Source organism: Danio rerio, chromosome 13 (assembly GCF_049306965.1).
Source record: "Danio rerio strain Tuebingen ecotype United States chromosome 13, GRCz12tu, whole genome shotgun sequence".
Classification (NCBI taxonomy): Eukaryota; Metazoa; Chordata; class Actinopteri; order Cypriniformes; family Danionidae; genus Danio; species Danio rerio.
In genome coordinates, this window is record NC_133188.1 from 15,812,686 (window position 1) to 15,831,597 (window position 18,912).

Below are 18,912 nucleotides of genomic sequence, written 5' to 3' on the forward strand. Positions count from 1 at the left end.
AGAAAGTAATGTATTTTTTTGGATGCTGATTTATGTGAAATCGTGAATATAGGTTTATAATCACCTTGCAATTTTGAAGTTATAGCTTTTGAAGTTATAGCTCCAAGTCTGAAGAATTATATGTTATCTGTACATCCCTAATATATATATATATATATATATATATATATATATATATATATATATATATATATATATATATATATATATATATACCTGTAGCGTACAGTCCAAAGATAAAATTACTTATTGATTTTAGTATTTGATATTTACTTTTTGATTTGAGTATTTCGCATGGGTTTTACGACTCCTGGCTCCAAGAAGTCTGGATTTTCGTGACAGCTTAAGTTGTTCAGGGGGACTGGAGAGATAAGCAGGGAACTTCAAAGACATTCCTACCTAAATACACCCCCCCCACGAGGCTGTTCCGACAGAAAGAAAATGAACTCATCAAATCCTGAATCAGTACAAAACTAATGTGTTATGTTTTGTAAACTTTGTATCTCATTTCTGACTTTTCTTACCTGCGTAACCCCTCTTATAACCTGTATGCATGTTCCCTTTAGGCCTTTGTAAAGCATAAATATTGTAAGGATATGAAAAATTATGTTGATGTACTTTTAAACCCCCCATGTTTGGTACCGATGGGTTTCGGCTGACATTTTACAACACATGATGCATAGAGCAAGACCATAACTCGCATTGCTTTATTCTTTAAAGCCCTGAATTAAATGCCTGTCCGCATGCTTTAGGCGGACACTCAAATTTGCATACGAGCAGCCTCGAGACAAAGGAAGGGTTCCCGCTCGAACTTTGTACTGAAAACATTGGTCAGAATGCTGAACGGGTTGTCACGTGACCCGCAGGTATAAGCAGACTTCTCCCCAAACATCCTCAGAGAAAGGTCCGAACAAAGAACATCATCTGACGGTGGCCCTCGGGCCACACGGCTCTTCACAGCCGCATGGACTTTCCCGCCACACTTTTCTTTATTTTCCGGCAAAAGTAAACTCAGTTTAAAGTTTGCAATCGTGTTCGTCCAAACTGCATTACAAACTCCACGCATCAAGAAGGGAAAGTCAAAAGGAGTTTCATCAGGAAAAGACCCGCATAAAGAGAGAGACCTCCAGACATGAAAGCCCAGGTATTTTTTAGTTATGCAAATAAGCTGTGCCCCTTTTATCAAAAAGGTTTTTTTTTATAATCTTGGTGATCCTTAATGGTGTGTGGAACTGAAAGTTGTGTCACTCTTTTATCTGAAATCTATATTTCCGCGCTTTGCTATCTCTCTCTGTTCATACATGTTTTATAGTCCCGTACAGACCCGATATCTCCACGTGGCTTACCTTTGTTCCGTGTTTAATATATGTTTGTGCGTTTGTTTGTTCGTTACGTCTGACTAGTCATTAAATTCCATTATAATCAAATGAATTGTATTGTTTGCCTCACGAGAAAATGTCACAGAAATACAGATTCCCCTGCCTAGCTATTATAAGTTGTTTAAAACTTTTGAATGATTAATCTACTTCACAAGAAGTAGCAATTAAATTCCCTTTTTCTAAATGGATACATTACCGTGTCCGCTCGGAAGAGCGGCGGTTCTGCTTGTGTTTGTTTGGTCAAATTAGCAAATTGATCCGGAATATTAATGATTAATAATATTTCGTTATTGTTGATAATTAATATACATAATCTGGGAGTCCGCTCGGTCGCGGGAGCATGATCATATACAATCATGTAATTGTTTGATCAAATTGACTGAAGCTTAAGCCGGAATATTATTAATTAAGAATAAACCGTTATTGTTGTGTGTTTTTAAATGGTACCAAAATCTGATATGGATGTGAATTCCCATATTTCAGTTATGTTCGTCCGGACCAAATCTGTGTACAAACGTGCACCGCCTCGAGAGACGTCTTGCATTTTATGTTTGTTTGTCTAATTGTAATGGTCGAATATTATTATCAATGTTACGGCAACATGATATAATGACCGTTTATGCGAATCTTAGTGGTTCGCGCTTTGCCTTTGTGAAGTCAGCCGCATATCAAGTTATGAATGAGAGCTTCTTCCATTCATTAATCGGGTCTTCGAGCGCTCATTGACTCCTTGTCCACGTAACTCGTGTGCGCGCACGCATGCGTGAATGACGTAGTCACCACCCCAAAGCATAAGATCCGCCTTTCAGGAGGCAGAGTTGGTGACGCGGTTTACATCACAGGGCAAAACAACTCGCTAGCTTCTATCGACTAGCCTTAAGTAAACTAACCCTTCGCGTCTTAATATTACCAAACTGTTAGCACAAGGCTAACCGGATGCGAAGCGTAACTCGTAACAACTTGCTAGCGGCTAACACCAGCTAAAGCTTAAGCAAACCAACCCTTCACATTTTGTAACATTAACAAACTTTAGCACAAGGCTAACCGAATGTGAAGTGCAACTCGGAAACATCTCCCCCTGTCTCCTTCTGCTCTTCTCACATCAGTTCCGCCCACCATTGTGTCTTAAGTGGTCTGAAATGGTCAAACAGTTTGGAGTTAATTTGTTTTAATTTCGATTAAGCATTTTATTTTCCCTGTTATCATTTTATCCAAACCATAGTTTAGTCACCTAAGTATAGATTATTGGTCTGTTTTTATTTCTTTTGGTATTATAAATTATTTTGTTACTTTCGATTTTTTTATTAATTTTCTGCCTTCTGTCTTTTTCATTTTAATACCGTTGTCCAGTTTATTTTGTTATTACTTGATTTTTAATCAAGTTCCCAATAATCTATTCTAAACTTAGGTCATGTTTAATTTTAATTTTGTTGGTTTTGCTATTTGGGTAATAGCCTTTAATCTCTCTATTATTATTATTAATAGGCATAGTTTTTCTTCCCTTTTGATTTTTCTACTCCATCTTTTCCTCATGCCTTATTTATTCTCTCACCTCTTAGGTTATAGGGAAAGTATTACTATATAAGGGCAAGTATTAGTCTGAAGCTAAATTCAGAGCTATCGATCTATAGATCCCACATCTGATCAAAACATTTTGGGCTAACCCATTAATGTTTGTAGATGCCCCTGAATACTAAGGCACTCTTTCTACTTTTTCTAAGCCGTCCTGTACTGCTTTTACCTATAGGGGATTATTATGATTATTCTTTTAAATTATTTTATGCCGATTTAATTTTCCTTTAGCCTCCCTCCATCACAGGGTGATAACCTTCTCTATCCATCAGATACTACAGCATACTAAGATTCCTACTCCAACTGGCTCGCCCAGAATGGTAGATCCATAGCACTGCCCGTATCCGGACCCGAGTCCTCTGTGCTTGTGTGGTTAAGCGTACAGGTTATTTAAGTTGCAGATCAAAAGATTGGGTTCATCTGTCTGACATAACTGACCCCTGCTGAAGGATGCGTTAGATACCTTGGCGTTTTGTCACTCTGGCTTGTGTGGATCACAGTGGCATCAGCAATCGTACTCCAAGAAGCACTGTTCGTGCCCACTGGCATACAGTCAATCTTGGTTAATTACCCTGTCATGATTCCACACACGTGCCCGCCTGAGTGAGATTGGCCACCTCATTCTACAGGCCTAGAGGGGCACCAGAATCATCAGGCAAAACCCAATTTTGAATCATGCCAGGCGGTCAGTGACTTCCTTGAGTGCTATGTATTGTGCTAAAAGCCTACGCTGTGTGAGTTCACAACCGAGTTACATTATAGGCAAGTGATCTGATAGCGACTGCAGTAGGAGTTGGGGAAAGTCTAGCCAGATAGCACGCGTTTGCGACCTTCATCTGAATGCCTTTCACTCACCACCAAGTGTAAATAGCATGTAAAACCTAGTCTAAACTTAGCCCACTACAGGACTATAAAACAAACATTTTAGACATGCCCATAGGCATTTGCTATTCTCTCTCTCTCTCTCTCTCTCTCTCTCTCTCTCTCTTCGCATCCTTGTCTGTCTTTTAGTTTTATTTTTATTCATATCTTTCTCTGTACACTTGTTCATCCGAGCGAGGTGCCTTTTTGTCTAACATCGTTAGTATTATGTATTTATTTTTGTTTTTTTGGGTTACTGTTATTTTATTTACTTAATTATTTTTAGTTACTTTGACCTGCTCAGAGACCACGCTATTGAGAACCACCAGGGTGATTTAAATAATTGATTGATAATTTGCACAGCCTGGCGCCTTGAGGCCAGTACGATCCTTGTACGATCCCCAGTGGATCCTTAGAAGGACCAACGTCTAGCCGGCACATACCCCCTAGCTGACAACCCTGTCAGACTAATAATATAGCACAATGCTAACATCCACTCGATTTGGCCATGTGGGTCTCTCTCTCTCTCCCTTGTGATCTCTGTCTCACCCAACAGACCAGCATGTCAAGTGCGTACAGCCCGCTGCTCACTGGGACCAACTGGAGGCCTGGTTAAGTCTTTAACCCACAACCTCCTGCCCAACGACGCCATGGAGCTGCAGCGGCCAAGCAGAGAACAGCTGGACGTCTGCATTAATCCGCTGAGGGCGAACGACCTAGTCCGGAGCCATGACAGCCAAGCCCAGACTCAACTCTCCAGGGTCCTGACACACCTCACCCTTGCACCAGCCAGATCCATAGGAAAGGGTCACAACCAGCTGGAGCAGCGAGCCCAGGACGCCTGCAAGACGACGAGGGAAAAGGACGCCGAACTTCTGGAGCAAATGGATGGACTACAGCGCGCCCCGATGGAGCTACAAGCAGACAACGGACACAAGTAGCGACGAGAGGAGAAAGCCAAAGATGAAATGAGTGTAAAGCTACAAAGCTGAAACACTATTGTAAAGGGCAGAACTAAAGACAGTGAAGCTCGGGTCAAAGCCTCTAAAGTCAACGGCTGAGGGCCCTAGCAAAATTCCAACACTGAACACAACCAAGAGACTTTAAGCATGAACTTGACCGAGTTCACCCAGAACTGTCACATTCCTACAACCCATGTGACTACCCGAAAGGGGAAGTGCCGCAGTCAGCCCCAAAAGTCAAGACTGGATAGACCAGCAGAGGGGGGTGAATCCAACTCATACTGCCCCTGCCAGCCAGCTTTCCAGCAACGCCCATCAGCAACACAGGGCCAGGACTCCCTCCAATGGGGTCCCCCACGACAGACACCATCTGTCAACCAAAGACTTTGAACCAGCTGGACAGGGAAAGGCCAACTTTCACCCCAAACCCTGCTGGAGGTGACGACACGCACTCCTAATTCTAAGACATTGACTTTTACACAGACGAGGCCAAATGCCACTCTCTGTGACAAATTGTATCTGCTAAGAATTACTTTGAGCCGTGAGGCAAGAAGTTTCCTGAATCAACAGCCCTGTGCCATCAAAGCAGATTACGAGCCGAGGCAAAAGCTCTTACTAGAGTGTTTTACCTGACCCTGTGTCAGAGTAAGGACTGATTGTCGCCATGGGTCTCAGAACAGCCACGAGACCTCACAAGCATACTGCAGTCGACTACACCAACCCTACTTCAAGACAGGAAATGAGCCACGGACATAGGAGGAGTTCACCTTCCAGATCCTCTCTCTCTCAAAAGCCTGCTTTAGGTGGTGAGCCCGCACTCGGGCAATGCCCCCCCCCACGCCCTGACCACCCAACAGCGGCAGAGTTTAGCTCATAAAATCTGTTTAAAACAAAGACTGCTTTGAAAGACTGTCAAACACCTACAAGCTACCCTGTCTCAGAATCTCATCCGGAGCTGACTTTAAAAGGCACGCTACTGTTTCCCAGCCGCAAGACTTCCAACAGTGAGTTAAAGCCTTTCTCCGCCAGCAGAGGACAGCACCGCCAGGAAGGCGCATGTCCCAACACCAGACAGGATGCTCAGAGACACACTGGGACAAGCCACTCTCCACAAGCAGCCTAACAGCAACCAAAGAATGGCCAACCTGCACTCGCTAGGAGCTCAAGCAACCAGCATCCAGCTAGTTACATGCCAGAGAAAGCCAAAGGTGAAAACCTGACACCAAACAACAGCACAGTGGTGTCAGGAGCAGCAGAACTGCTGAAAAACTTGAAGGGGGCCCCACAAGAAGTCAAGCCAGACTCCTTATGACTAGAGGGGGGTCTAAAACCATTTACCCCCCTGAACACCTGCTTTCTGCTCCATCCCCGCAGAGTACTGTGAGCCCAACACAAGCTAAAGACTGTACATCTAACTGCAGCATACCGCTTCCCCCAAGAAGCAGCCAGTGCCACCATGCTTGCAACCTCAGGTACCAGAAAACACTGGTCTGGTTGTCTGTTTACTTCCTGAGCCACAGCCCACCAACCAGCCACACCTGCGTACAAACAACTGCTCAGGCCCCTGCACTTCAACTCTTGGGGAACCTGACCAAAATGGCGTGGCAACAACGCGCTACTTGGCTGTAACCGTGGAGATGAAAGAAAGATGAAAAACACGCATCAGCACAGGAGCAGACCTCACAATAATGTCATCTTTCCTGTATGAGTAACTCAAAGCAAGAGCTCAGAGACTAAAACGAACACTTAATTGCCAACCAGGCAGGCTGATGGTGCAAATCAGGTCAACCCCAACAGACTGTCAGGTCACTGAGGTCGCGGGAAACTGCTGGAACCCGGGAGAACCCAAACTCAACAACATAGACGGGGTCAAGGTCGCTACTCTGCAGCCTTCAAACCAGCTAGCAACCCCAACGCTTGCTGTCCCAGGCCTCAAAGGGCTTAATGTTGAATAACCGGACTGTGAATGACACTGTACTTGCACTGTGAGCAGACAACCCAGCAGCCATCAGCCTCGCACTGTGCGACACTCCTCTGTTCAACTAACAAGCATACACACTACTGTCCAAATGCTGAACTCTCACATATGACAACTGCCAACAGCATTTGCACATTGAACTTGAATCGGAACGGCGGATGGTTGACCCATCCCGTCCTAACTCTCACGGCCCCGCCGCACGATGTTCACATCAGAGCTAATAGCCTGATACATCTTCAGGCATATATATAGACACCTTTAACGACCGGTGATAGGCACCCACACTTCTCACAGCCAACAACGATGGCTGTCACCCTCAAGAAGCCCCACTCAGGCCAGACCATGCCAGAGGCCTGCTCTGTCATCATCAAACAAGACTCTGTGGTGCCAGCCTATACAAACAGATGCTCTATATGGCTCTCCATACGAAAGGCCGAACTCTAAACCATACATTGGGTTTTCTTCCAACCAACAACAGAAGGCATAAAACTGGGCCTCAATCTGGAAGCCATACTCTAAATTGAACTGTCCTCATGAACAGTATATGTCTTGTGTAATAGCTGCATGGCAACTGACTTAAAAATCCCCAAAGACTACCTACTGGGATGATTGGTCAGCTACGAGTTCCATGACTTTGAACTCTTGGGCCAATTAGTGGCCTCACCCTACATGCACCGACACCAGAGGGGAGCTTAGAAAACACAGACTATACTGTTCCATTTAAGATCGCCACACTCGCGTCTGTCTTACCAGTAAACAAATGACAGGTAGGCAGAAGTGAGCTCACTGAGGACTAACTCCTAGTCGTGTGCCCAGCCACTTGTCACCCCATCACTAACATGGATGAAGACAGGGCACTTTCCTCAACAGGACGGACATGCTGAGGCCACGCAGGATGATGTCAACCGACAAAAGTCAGCACATCCTGTATGACTACAACGGTGTCCTCGCTAAAGACTCTCTAGACTGCAAGTCACACTGACCTTCAAATGGAAATAACCAACTCCATGCTGGGAAAAGGACATCGGTCTATGCAACAAAACCTGCTTGGCACCCATCTGGCCCGTCCTCAAGCCCAGCGTCAAAGGGTGCCTGACTACAGAAAGCTAAATCAGCAAATGCCATTGTCACGAGGGCCAATGACACCACTGGAACAGGAAGTGCCCAGAATTCAAGGACCAACCATCTACCAAACGCCTGATGTGGTCCCCGCCCCACCAGCCGAAAGCAACACCCTCCTGAACAAAACATATCCTGATGCTTATGTTAGAGGCAACCTCATCTACGTTGATGACATCCTTAATGAAAGTACCACCGTGTCTGGCCACTCAAAGGAGATAGACCATGTCTTACAACAGTTGACTGTGGCTAGCGCAAAGACTACCGCCTAGCAAGGTCTCTGAACTGAGCGGCTCCCTAAGTGGGTGCATCTACTCCAGACACGTTATTAAGAACTGTTTAAAGACTTCTCGACCTGTGACCACTCTGTCAAAAAGGGCTGTCTTTCTGTTTGACGGAAGGTCAACAGCTGGCCACGACTGAAGTGAGACAACGTCTGGGCATATGCAAGTAAAACACTCCTTGCGCCAGAAGACAAATACTAAGACTGTAGGATGACATCGCTCTGCACAGTGGGTACCATTTCAAAAGCTATTCTCTAACTTCTTTGGAGTACAAAAGCCATCATAGACACCTGCCACCAACCTGTCATGTTACTGAACAGTCAGCACATCCAGGATGGCATAAAGACTAACGCCAGTACGGCTATGCGGCAGATGGCCCCCCGGGGCCACTGTATTGACATGCGTTACACCTTAAGCCACAAACCCACACTGGGCAACGGCCTAGCTATTTACCAAGACTGTACAACTGACAGACCATTGGCAATACCGTAGAGGATGGACCCCAGCCACCTCTGCCCACCTGGCATTCAAGTACTCCAAGTACTAGGATGAGAATGCGTGCCAAGGTATGCCCACAGCCCGTGTCGATAGATACTCCCACAAACATCGCAGTATGGAGAAATGGCAGTCAACACTGCAACCCTTCAAAGCACAGCAGCCCATGACATCAGAGTGCACTTAGCTGCAGACTCCAACTTGCTAGACTCTGTTTCACGTTCCACCTCCCAGGGTGGAAACAAAAGGCTTCAGAACTGCCCACCACAAGCCCGTGAAACATCAACACTTTTCTGTTTCCCAAGTAGGCGACCACAACACTGACAACTACATCATGGTTGCCTACAGAAAAAAGATAAGAACAGTTCAAACTTTCAGGCACTGACAAGGACCTGAATGATTGGACCGATGCCCTTACCAAGAAGGTGCATCACACGGTGGACCATGGTCACCACCCAACCAAAACCCAGAGATCTGGCAGCAGTAACCGGCAGCCAACAACCCTGCCTAACAGAACACAGTTGCCACATCCAATCTCACCAGCCCGACAAATGTCGACAAACGACATTGCGACCACGTAGGTGTCTGACTCCTCACGTCAGACCAGGTTTATTTTTACTTTTACTTTGTCTCTTGTTGTTTTTGTTTTGTTTCCACCACTCACCCCACCTACCACCCGATCCTTCTGTCTGACCTCAGCTTCAACACAGATGTCACTCAACACCTCCTACAACTTAAAAAAACAGGTGCGTGTGAATCATTTTTGGGTTGTCCCTGAAGACCCCACGCACCACAGTTCGTGCTGCCTCAGAGCCAGAGGGGGGTAATGCTAATGTACTGACCCTGCACACAGCAAAACATGCCCAGGGCGCTGATTCACCGAGCACCACAGAATCACAGAGAAACCATTCTCTCATGATCAGACACCCAGATGGATCGGGCGGGACACTTCCATGGGCTCACAAGGAGCAACAATTTTTTTTTTGTGTTTTTCTCTCCTTCGCTTTCTTTTCCCCTTGAACTCATATGCCAGTACACCAAATGGGTAGAGTGTCTCTCAGCAGCGACGACACAGCCCAGACCATGGCATATCTTCTGATGGTGTAAACAACTTGGACAGAGGCACCCCCCCCTGCACTACCAACATCACACAGGAAGGGCAAAGACTCCTGGTTGTATACGCTCAGCTGCATAGCAGCCAACCCTCAAACCTACGTATCACAACCAGAGTAACAAACGCTTGGCCACAAGCCAGGAAAGGGGGTAGATACCCTGCAACCAGTGTCACAGTGGAATGCCCAGCCAAGCACAGTCATCACAGACACCACCTACTCTCTCTCCTGTTCCCTCTCTCTCTTTCTTCCTTTCTACACAGGATACAGCCACGATCCTGTACCTCAGTCTCACCAGAAGACCACTGCAACCTCACAACTGTACTCCTCTATCACTCATCTCTGGAAAACTGCGGGACAACTACCACTCCGTGCCTCCCGACAGCCGGGAAGCACACATAAACAAGGACTTCGCCATTCAATAAGATGCAAGCACCAGTGGACAAGTGCACCCCTGACCTCCCCCTCAAAGCTTTCCTGCGTGAAACCAGGAAGGGGGAAAAGAGCATGAAGAAACCAGGTTAACACTGCTTGAGTCTAAGCCACGACTCATCGACCCAGCAACGGAGTTCGAAGGAAACTCACCTCCAACCCATCCTGTACGTCAAGTTAAATCTCAACCAACAAGGTTTTCCTTCCGAACCTCCTTCGTTGCGAAAGGGGGGATATTTGTAGCGTACAGTCCAAAGATAAAATTACTTATTGATTTTAGTATTTGATATTTACTTTTTGATTTGAGTATTTCGCTTGGGTTTTACGACTCCTGGCTCCAAGAAGTCTGGATTTTCGTGACAGCTTAAGTTGTTCAGGGGGACTGGAGAGATAAGCAGGGAACTTCAAAGACATTCCTGCCCAAATACACACACACACACACACACACACACACACACACACACACACACACACACACCCCACGAGGCTGTTCCGACAGAAAGAAAATGAACTCATCAAATCCTGAACCAGTACAAAACTAATGTGTTATGTTTTGTAAACTTTGTATCTCATTTCTGACTTTTCTTACCTGTGTAACCTCTCTTATAACCTGTATGCATGTTCCCTTTAGACTTTTGTAAAGCATAATATTGTAAGGATATGAAAAATTATCTTGATGTACTTTTAAACCCCCCATGTTTGGTACCGATGGGTTTCGGCTGACATTTTACAACACATGATGCATAGAGCAAGACCATAACTCGCATTGCTTTATTCTTTAAAGCCCTGTATTAAATGCCTGTCCGCATGCTTTAGGCGGACACTTAAATTTGCATACGAGCAGCCTTGAGACAAAGGAAGGGTTCCCGCTCGAACTTTGTACTGAAATCATTGGTCAGAATGCTGAACGGGTTGTCACATGACCCGCTGGTATAAGCAGACTTCTCCCCAAACATCCTCAGAGAAAGGTCCGAACAAAGAACATCATCTGACGGTGGCCCTCAGGCCACACGGCTCTTCACAGCCGCATGGACTTTCCTGCCATGGTTTTCTTTATTTTCCGGCAAAAGTAAACTCAGTTTAAAGTTTGCAATCGTGTTCGTCCGAACTGCATTACAAACTCCACGCATCAAGAAGGGAAAGTCAAAAGGAGTTTCATCAGGAAAAGACCTGCATAAAGAGAGAGACCTCCAGACATGAAAGCCCAGGTATTTTTTAGTTATGCGAATAAGCTGTGCCCCTTTTATCAAAAAGGTGTTTTTTTTTATAATCTTGGTGATCCTTAATGGTGTGTGGAACTGAAAGTTGTTTCACTCTTTTATCTGAAATTTGTATTTCTGCGCTTTGCTATCTCTCTCTGTTCGTACATGTTTTATAGTCCCGTATAGACCCGATATCTCCACGTGGTTTACCTTTGTTCCGTGTTTAATGTATGTTTGTGCATTTGTTTGTTCGTTACGTCTGACTAGTCAATAAATTCCATTATAATCAAATTAATTGTATTGTTTTCCTCACAAGAAAATGTCACTGAAATACAGCTTCCCCTGCCTAGATATTATAAGTTGTTTAAAACTTTGAATGATTAATCTACTTCACAAGAAGTAGCAATTAAATTCCCTTTTTCTAAATGAATAGATTACCGTGTCCGCTGTCGTAAATATTGACTTCTCATTAATTACAAATTATCAGACCAGAGGTTTTGAATATCAGAAAATAGACTTTATTCTCCATAATAAAGCCGAGAATAATAATAATAATAATAATAATAATTCGTTACATTTATATAGCGCTTTTCTGGGCACTCAAAGCGCTTTACACAATGGGGGGGGGGAATCTCCTCATCCACCACCAGTGTGCAGCATCCACCTGGATGACGCGACGGCAGCCATTTTGCGCCAGACCGCACACCACACACCAGCTGATTGGTGGAGAGGAGACAGTGATGAAGCCAATTGAATATGAGGAGGGTTAGGAGGCCATGATGGACAGAGGCCAGTGGGCAGATTTGGCCAGGATGCCGGGGTTAAACCCCTACTCTTTTTCGAAGGACATCCTGGGATTTTTAACGACCACAGAGAGAGTCGGGACCTCGGTTTAACGTCTCATCCGAAAGACGGCGCTCACTGAGCAGTATAGAGTCCCCGTCACTATACTGGGGCATTAGGACCCACACAGACCGCAGGTTGGGCGCCCCCTGCTGGCCTCACTAACACCACTTCCGGCAGCAACCTAGCTTTCCCAAGTGGTCTCCCATCCAGGTACTGACCGGGCGCAGCCCTGCTTAGCTTCAGTGGGCGACCATGTGAGAGTTGCAGAGAGCTAGCTGCCGGCTAGAAAAAGAGCAGAGCAGACCCCAGAGCATTCTGAAGTCTCTCCTGGACACCTTCTGAAGTCTCTCCTGCACCTTCTGAAGTTTCAGTGTGTTTGTTACAATTTTTATACAGGATTATTTGACACACCCCTAAGTCTCTTTTTAACTCTTGACCATTTTTGAATAGGTTTCTAGTCTAAGGGGTCCTGCTATTCTTGGCTTTCAGCCCACTAGCTCATGTCAGCAGAGATGTTACAGGTCTATGTCAGCAAAGTATAGATGCAACTTATGCAAAAGGATTAAGTGTTTACATACATTGTTATGATAGGATAATAACTTAATAATATGTTACTCATTCTAACTTCTGACACATATAGCTTCATAGAAGTATTTAACCTATATAATCAGTGCTTTACATATTCAGTTATTCTACACAATCAGTCACTCAGCCTTCTCCTGGTGTTGCTCCTGTAGGCATACTCATCTTACACAGACATATCACTGTATTTTTAACACAGGCTGGCATGTTTGCTGCAAACACTACATACATTTTGTGAAGAGAAAATTAACTGCTTTACACTTAGAAAATACTTCACACAGAGAGAATAGAAATCTTCTTCAATCCCTCCTCTTAAGACTTTAGTCTTAATATTATTGTCTTTTAACCCCAAAGTGCAATTTCATAATCCAGTTCTCTTAATTACCTCTATCTAGTGACTGATATTAGCCACATAGCTGTTATCAATTGACTAGATTATGCCACTGTACTTTGACAGAAGTCCAGCCAAACGTCTTCCCCCTTGATTTGAAGGAAGTAAAAGACTGTACTCTGTTTTTCTCTTAACACATCAAAGACAATAAAGTTTTAAGCATAAGTATTCAGTTGGTTCAGTGCTCGCTGCTAGTTTTCACACTCATGTAGAATATACTGAAGTGATATCATGTATAGGTACCATGAAAGCAATATGCAAACAAAATCAATATGTAAACGTAAAAAGCATCAAATGTTGTTCTTGATCTTTGCTCATCCTTGTTTCTCTTCTTGTAAGCTATCAGCATCTTCATTAAACTTTGAAAAGATGTTGATGGAGATGTGTGGTTAAGAGTCTGAGTTCTGAAATCTGCAGTTGTGCATTCATCATCCCTTGACTTGTGGCACTTCTGTATGTGGTACTCAGGCACATTATCAGAATCACTCTTTACTTTGCTCTGATAAACTTCTCCTTCCACAAGTTGAACTTCGTAGTTTAGAGCTTTGGAATATTCAGGCTCCTCTGTTTCCAGTCAGCTTTCCCTCACTGGAGTTGTTCCCTTTCGCTTCTTTGAGGCATTGGTACCTCATCAATGGCATCCTCTTTAGCAGCTGTTGGATTTGCCCTCATCCAGATATGGTCCTTTCCTCCTGAGCTCACCAGAGCATCCTCAGATAGACTCAATCACCTAGACCAGTTGGACCTTGTATCACTGCTCTCTCACATGGCTCCTTTCTGGTTTCCTGCACAGATATCGCTATGCACATGGCAATTATTTGTTTCTTCATTAAAGTCCCTACTGCATTAGACATCTTTGCAAACCATTCCAAGAGGTTTATGCAAGGTTATAGGTGAGATTATATGCCAAGTTTCATGTGGTTTCTTGCAAGGGTCATGCGGTTTCTTGCAAGGTTTCTTTCAAGGTTTCTTTCAAGGTTTCTTTCAAGGGTCGACCCAATTCATGCGCTGCAGTGTTAGATGCCTGTTTCTGTCAGTTTCCATGCCATCACTCACCAATGCACTTGTTAGCAAATTAATTCTATTAAGTTTATTATTTTCACATATTTCATTGAGCGTTGGTCTTGATGGATCATCTTCATCTCTTTCAGCCATTTCTGGTAATTGAGCATAATACAATTATTCTCTCTTTTTCTTTATTCATAATTTTTCATACTCCTTTAGATGATTTATTTATTGATCACTTATTAACTTTAATTTAATTACTTTATGAATGCAAACCCATTATGAACTTATTTCTGAAGGCATTTTAAAATTTAGGAACTACTTATCTTGTCACAGATGTAATAACTGTTCCAGCTTCATAATTTGCTTTTGCTACCATCTCCAATCATCTACTCATCATAGTTTCTCAACTGTGCTTGTTTACAGAATAATTCTCTATCCAGTCAAAACCAAAAACAGTCATCATCTCACTGTTTGGAGCAATGGTCTCCACTCAAGTCTTTTAATTGAACTAAAGCTCTGTGAAGCTGTAGATAATTCAATCATCCACCTATTGTGACAGTGTTCATCCTAAGATCTTCTCCCTAAATATTAACTTTTTCTGCATTCTGGTGTATACAGTATATGCTATTCATCAAGCTACACAAGTACAAACAAGTTTCTACCCTCCTCTGGTAGTTACCTAAAATAAACTCAATAGAAACCAAACCACTTGATATATTTACCATCCAAAAGAACATATCTCTACATACAATATGAACTTTAGCTGGAAAATCTTCTCCTATTGATTGCTCTTAAATCATATTATCAACATTAAGCCTCTTTTATCTGTCTTGATTAACCATTTATTTTAATTATCACATTAACTTCAATTAAATATTATTAGTTACTTATAATTTATTACTCCTTTAAATTAAAATTTAAATAGAAATGTCTGGGACAGATTGTATATTACAGTATCTAGATGTTTCTATTAATGCTCTTATTTTTCACACTTTTCGATAGTTTTATACCTATTTCCTCATTTAGTGGTTGTATTTCTGGACAGATCTGCATCTAATCCATTTTAACCCTCACTGTGCTGGCTGATTTTATCTGCATCTCAGTCATAATGACAATCATTTAGTTGGAATTTGACACTTCTTTCTTTGCTAATTTATTTTCTGATCTATATATTAATTCCTTTTTTGTCCTAATTTGTGGTACTGTCTTTTGGCTAACATTTATTTCTTAAGGCATTCCCCTCAAACTAGTTGTTTATACAATTTTGATGCACTTTTTTTTATCAGCTGACTAAAACTTACTGTATGTTTTGTAAATTTCTCTTTGCTCTGTTTTAACTATTGTTCCTTACTATTTTCTTCTAATTATTCTTCACATATGTTTTCATGTGAAACAATATCTTTTTCTTAAACACTTTTCTCTTTCAATTTGTTTTATAGTAATTTAGAAGTATTACTTTTTGACCTTACCATCTCTTATGAATTTATTTCAATTGTTATTTCAATCTTCCCTTTAACTGTATCATTTTTTTTTTTATCATTTTTCTAAATTTGAATCTCTTTCCAGTTTTCAATATTCAATCTTGATTTAGGCCATTCATAACATGATTACGGTAAGATATTTTCTTTACTTAATTTTAACTTAAATACTTTATTCCAATCTTATTTATTCTCCAAATTATCTATTGCCTTATCAAACGCTTTTTCTCTTTTTCTTTAGTCAATCTGCTGCATTGTAATTTATCCTTCAACGTTTAAGGACTTTTATGATTAAACCTATTAAAACTTAAACCTAAATTATTTAACATTCATCATAATATATCATTACGCATTTAAAATTTCACTGTAGAATTTCCTTATAACACTTTTTCTTACTTAAAAATTTGCATGATAATAATTTCTCTCTCAAATTGACAGGAGTCTGATTTGATACAAGAATGGGTAGCTAAACTTTTGTTCTTAATTTTCCTTCTGTAATGCTTGAACTTAATTTGGACTTTAGGAGCTACTTTGAGATGGACTGTCAGACTATCCCCCCTCGCAACCTGAGACAACTATAGCTCACAGATTGGTGCAACAGTCTTTTCTATGTTGTCCTGAAATTGCTTCATATCAGGGCACAGTGTTTCCCCCTCTCTCTTTGGGCTGGCTTCTTTCTTTGACTCAGCTGATGTAAAGTTCTGGTGGAGAGTTTTTTCTTTTTGATCAGTTCATCAGTCTCTTGTTAGTGTCTCTTTTGAATGTCTCTGAACAAATGTAGCTTTTTCAGTCCTCAGTAAATCCTGGGCATAATGTTCATGTCACAAGTGTCCACAGCCATTTTGCTCTTTGTGTTTTTTCACACACCTTTCCATTTGCCAGTATACTCAGAGATGTCTGGTAGGTACAAGACTACAGTCCCCCAAAGTTCATCCCTATGTCCTCTTAATTAATATATATATAGAATTTAGCTCATGACTTAATAAATTATTATTTTCCCCCCATTTTTTCCTTCATCAAATAAAGACTCCTTTTATCCATTTTTTTTAATTAATTTATTTATTTATCTATTTTTGTTTGCTGTTTAACAACTTATTTTTTTCTAATTCTCAATCATTTTTATCATATGTAAATATGCTTAATTTTCTATTTGTTAAATGTTCTTATAGATAATTTCTTTGGCTTCAGATTGTGCTTCACTTATTTTTCCTAATTTATTCTAGTGCTTCCTCACTAGTTACATTACATATTACACTATTTTAATTTCTCTAACATTTCCATACCTGTTTTAATTCAACAGTACTATATGGTGGCCTAATGTCTAATATACCTGTTCAAAATCCTTACTACAATAGCTTCAAGTTCATAGTACTATTTTAACTCTACATGTTTGTTTACTTTAAGCATTTTTCCAATCTGAAATGCAATTTTTAATTTTAAATTAATTTTTAGGTACATAAAATATTAATTATATATAATTTTTGAACTCACTATGATGTTCTTTCATTTTTCCTCAGTGTCTATGCTTTACATCTGACTCACTGCTTATTTTCTTTAAAATGTTACTGTTTTTTTTCTAATTTTTATCTTATCTGTTTAATATATTTTTAAACATCTTCTCTTTTAATTCTATTAAACAATGTTTGGACTTCTTTTTTCTCCATTTTCCTATGCTTCTTTTCCTTTTCAAAAATTAGCATTTTTGTCTCTTAGATTTTCCTAATTAATTTTTTTAAGCTTATTTTCCTTAAACATTTGATTATTAACTCTTCAATTAATCCATATTCATTAAAGTTTTCTCTTCTAATTCTTTATTTACTTAAATTAATAACTTATCTATTTTTATTCATACTTATTTAGTGAATTTATTTCCTTTTTAATATATCAATTTATCTCCATATGTAGTTAGTTCTATGCTTAATTTTTTAAAAATTTCTTAATATTTATTAGTCTAACTTCCAGTTGGATTTTTATTAACACTTTTTATTTATAAAATCTTATTCAACCATGAATATTTTCTTATTTCATTTATCTTATTACATTACTTTATATTTCTATTTTTTTTTTTAATACCTTATAATATTTCTTGACTCTTTAGCTTCTATCTGTCCTGTGAAACTTTTGTTCTTAAAATAGACAGATTCTTACCACTCCTGAAGCAGACCTTCTTCCAGACTGTCGACATGTCAGGAATTTCAGTCACCTCTCTGCCTAGTTCATACTTAAAACACTTCAAACACACAGAGATTATTCAGAAAAATGTTTAACTAGTATATACTTCTTTTCAGTCTGTGTCTTTCAAATGCAATATGATCTCAATTAATTTTATGAGGCTTAAACCTCCTCTGTATCACAATCTCTTCCCTAAACTGCATCACTCTCTATCTTATTGTTCTTAAATCACACAACATATGCAGTCCTTCTTTTATATTATAATATAAAACGATAATTCTTTTAAACTCACTCTTATTGCAAACATACTTCTAAACACAATCATACTTCTCACTCATCCTAACCTCATCTCTTACACTGTGTAACCTGAACCTCACCTCTATTCTAGTCTCTCTAGATCAAAGGTGAAGCTTCTAAGCACCCCAGCAACACAGACAAATACACAAATACTTACAATTACATAAATACATCTCACTCCTCTTGAGTGACCTGTCCGAACAGCCTCTAACCTTAGAGCTGTAACCACAGAATTCTTCACTACACTCCTCTTGAGTGCCTGTTACTTCTGCTCCCGTCTTTACTGTCCTTCAGTAAAAATAGCATTTCACAGGATTTTTGCCTTTTTTCCCCCAGCCTCCTGCATAATAATATTTATCATTATTAAAACAGAACGGGTACTCCGAGGTCTTTGCGCGCTTCTCTCTACTTTATTAATCTGCTTTAATCTCTTAACTGTCACCACACTTTAAGAACTTCCTTTTAAAACATAAATATGCTCTATGCATATTCTTCATAATATTAAAAATTTCCCAAATATGAGTAACAGTTACTAGTTAACGTTTATCCTATCCGTCAAGGCCCTCTTAGGAAAACACAGATCATTTGCATGCAAATTGTTATTTTCTTCTGGTATTCAAAACCCCATTGTTTTCCTTTTATATCTTTACTTTTACTTTTTTAGTTTTACTTGTAGTTCGTTATAGCTGGAGAAACAGTTCAAGTGACTTTTTACCGTTACAAGCAGGTCCTTGGTAGAAAA

General features: G+C 40.9%; 1 long non-coding RNA gene across 1 annotated transcript; it reads left to right on the forward strand.

Annotated features, from left to right (window-relative positions):
* The first annotated feature begins 896 nt into the window (after positions 1-896).
* Positions 897-11,687, forward strand: LOC141377162 (uncharacterized). The gene is made up of 2 exons (XR_012389223.1): positions 897-1,144; positions 4,369-11,687. It is a non-coding gene; the product is annotated as an uncharacterized lncRNA (long non-coding RNA).
* The last annotated feature ends 7,225 nt before the right edge of the window (positions 11,688-18,912 follow it).